Source organism: Humulus lupulus, chromosome 4, assembly GCF_963169125.1.
Source record: "Humulus lupulus chromosome 4, drHumLupu1.1, whole genome shotgun sequence".
In the NCBI taxonomy this organism is placed as follows: domain Eukaryota; kingdom Viridiplantae; phylum Streptophyta; class Magnoliopsida; order Rosales; family Cannabaceae; genus Humulus; species Humulus lupulus.
In genome coordinates this window covers 213,189,571-213,192,835 of record NC_084796.1, presented here as the reverse complement: position 1 = coordinate 213,192,835, position 3,265 = coordinate 213,189,571, and the positions used below count along the sequence as shown (strand labels likewise).

At 45.2% G+C, this 3,265-nt stretch overlaps 1 long non-coding RNA gene across 1 annotated transcript; it reads right to left on the bottom strand.

Annotated features, from left to right (window-relative positions):
* Window positions 1-1,511: 1,511 nt before the first annotated feature.
* Window positions 1,512-3,064, bottom strand: LOC133829392 (uncharacterized). The gene is made up of 3 exons (XR_009891738.1): window positions 2,926-3,064; window positions 2,284-2,352; window positions 1,512-1,721 (listed from the first exon to the last, which is right to left on the bottom strand). It is a non-coding gene; the product is annotated as an uncharacterized LOC133829392 (long non-coding RNA).
* Between the last annotated feature and the right edge of the window lie 201 nt (window positions 3,065-3,265).

Below are 3,265 nucleotides of genomic sequence, written 5' to 3'. Positions count from 1 at the left end.
CCATTTCCATCCAAGGAAGCACTGCCCTTGCGGCTCTAGCACTCGTGCTCTAAACATCAACCATCAGTTCCTGGAACCACATGGCCCTCTCCGCCATCCACATGCGGACGATAATTCCTTATATCAGGGCGGCCCAAATTCCCTAGACTATCCCAGATCTCATATCCTTAACTGGGTCACCATCCAATTTCGGATACATCCGTCAGTATAAATTCCCAAATGAATTATCCAATTCACCAAACCCATTGATCTACGCTGTTGTTACTCCTAACAGTCCAAACCAGACTTATAAGTCCGCCCGTCTCCATGGTTCTAATCATGTCTTTAAAATCTCTTCTAACCATTCATCAACTAGGTTCTTTCCAACCCAATAAGCTAATACCTCAGCCCGAGTGTCACTTCCAGGCAACTCTCTGCCTCAACATTTAACACAACCCCCTAATCAGGATCTCTCATCCTCTTAACCAAGGGTGGAATTAACTATGCTCGTCTATTGATAAGTCCCTTGCCAACTCGAGCTCTCCTCAAAACCCGAGGATAACACCCCTTAAACCTCTCATATAATACTTTTATCTGTCCATACCTCACAGTAAACCAACACTGATCACCTTTACTGTTAAAGCTTATAAATCAGCTCTTTCCCCGAAGAAATCCGCTATTCTTCTATCCCATCTCAACTAACAAACTCCACAGCCTACTCACACACTAGTGACTCACTGCTGCTGCTTTCAGGGATAACTGGGGATCTCAACTCCAACTTATAACTAGAATCCCCTTTCAACACAATACCCGGTCCCCAAAACCCTTCTAGGAACAATCAACACGAGTTCATCCGTCAAAACCGACCCAACTCCTGAACTCAGAGGTTCATACCCTGAACCAATCCACAACTAGATCCGAACATTTACAGGTATAATGCACACACAAGCATATACTAGGTCAAATCCACAATGATATACATTTAGCTACCAGATTCAAACATCACTAAGTATATCCATACTCATCATGCTTCATACAAGCCAATATACAGATATAACATATGAATTTCATCTAGAAAATTAATCGCATATACACAAAACGCGAACCAATATGCCAATATTCATCCATATACATCATAATGTCATTCAGCATGCATTAATCTCAACATGCAATAGTCAAGGGCCAGGCCCTATCAGTATCTCATGCATATGTTATTTCATCTATCATGCTCCATATAAGTAAACAGGCAAACAGGGCATTCAAACATATGTTCGGCATATCAATCAATCATACCAACCAACCCTGAGTCAAGCTTGTCACTGACAGCGAGCGTACATGTTCGGTCGATCTTCAGAACCAATAAACCTTGGCTCGCTCTGATACCAAGTTATAACGCCCTACTACCTTAGAGCCGTTACTGAGTGAGTTTTTAAGACAAAACATTGTGCAAAGAACTCGCTAACCGAGGTTTTGAAACAAAAGTGTGACTAATTAAAAGTTAAGGCTGTAATCTTAGAAAATGCGTCGTTTCATTAAAACTTCTATTATTAAACATTTGGGATCCCAAAATAAGGTTTGAAAACTAATCACATCTTGAAATAAGGTTACAGTTTGAGAAATCATAGATTATTACAGCCATTTACGAATAAACCCCCAACCAAAGCAGTCGGGCAGGCCAAACATGTACGCGTCGCTTCACGCTCTCCGTACTCATGGTTGGTTGACTCAGTCATTGCCCTTACCTGCAACACAGAGCACCCGTGAGCCGAAGCCCAGCAAGAAAACTCATGCAGAACATAACATATGCAATGTATACAGTTTATCATAACAGATAATCCACAAATAAACAAGTCAACCATTAGACTAAGCAAACACGGCCATGTCGCCCCAGGACCCTTACCAAAGCCCTGGGGTATCGGTTCTCACCGCGAGGATAACTCATGTATCCCTTGGGTCCCACCCTGAATATAGCATCCCATGTGCTATGTGTTACTTTCGGCCCACGGCCGCCCCGGCTTACGCCGTACTCGGCCCACGGCCGCCCCGGCCTACGCCGTACTCGGCCCACGGCCGCCCCGGCCTACGCCGTACTCGGCCCACGGCCGCCCCGGCCTACGCCGTACTCGGCCCACGGCCGCCCCGGCCTACGCCGTACTCGACCCTTGCCGCTCATTTCATCATAATCACACATATAGTACATTCGAAATAATCATTCACACACATCATGATTCATTTAAGGTTAAACATTTGCACATAATACAATCTGGGGCCATGCCCTAACCTCGGGTGTTATAGTTTTCTTACCTGCATTCCGAGCCTCCTGATGCACCAAAGCCGCGAGCACGGTCCTCTAGCACGAGCCTCTCAAAGAACCTAGTCACAACACACAAGAAACATCCCTCATTACTAACCAACCCAAAACCACTTCCCGGGACCAATCCCACACTCTCGGGACTCCCAAATTCCTAAAACAGTTCATCGGAAACATCCCCCGAACCCCCGGAGCAAAAGCTAAAAAATGCAAATTTTCCCATCCTGAAAAAGGCGTAGCGCCGCGGCGCTACCCGCAAGGGCCGCGGCGCCCAGCGAAGTCAGGGAGCTCCTTGGCTGCAAACAGCCTCGCGCCGCGGCGCCCAAGAACAGGGCCGCGGCGCTCCTTCGCGAACCCAGAAAAACTGGGTTTTTCCCCTGCATTTCCTCAAGCCAAAACACTCCCAAATCAACCCAAACTCACACCCAAGCCCCAAAACCAACTCAAGACTCCAAATAAACCATCCAACAACCCATAACATTACCAAAGACATCTAAACACCCAATAAAATCCCCAAAATCCACATCCTTGATTTCAATTTCAGAAAAATAAAAACTCAAACATCAAACTCAACCCATGCTCAAATTCTTAACCCATAACATAATCAAGCCTTAAATGAGTATAAAATTCCTTACCTCATATGGGGAATCCATCCCTAAGCTTCCTTCATCTCCTAGGTCTCCAACTTCTCCTTCTCTTCTTCTTCTTCTTCTTCCTCATGCCCTAGCTTTTCCCTCTCTTTTCTCTTCTCTTCAAACTCTTTCAAGACCAAAATGGTTAAGCCCCAAACCGTGTACCCCATAAAACCAGCTGCCATTTATCTAATTTCCCAGCCAAATGACCATTTTACCCCTCCTTGCCTATCCTTTCCCAACTAAACCTCAAGGGCACTTAAGTCCTTTTACTTCTATTTCATTTCTACCATTTTCTACCTAGAACTTGTTACTCTCAGCAGTAACTAATGGTTACCCAGGT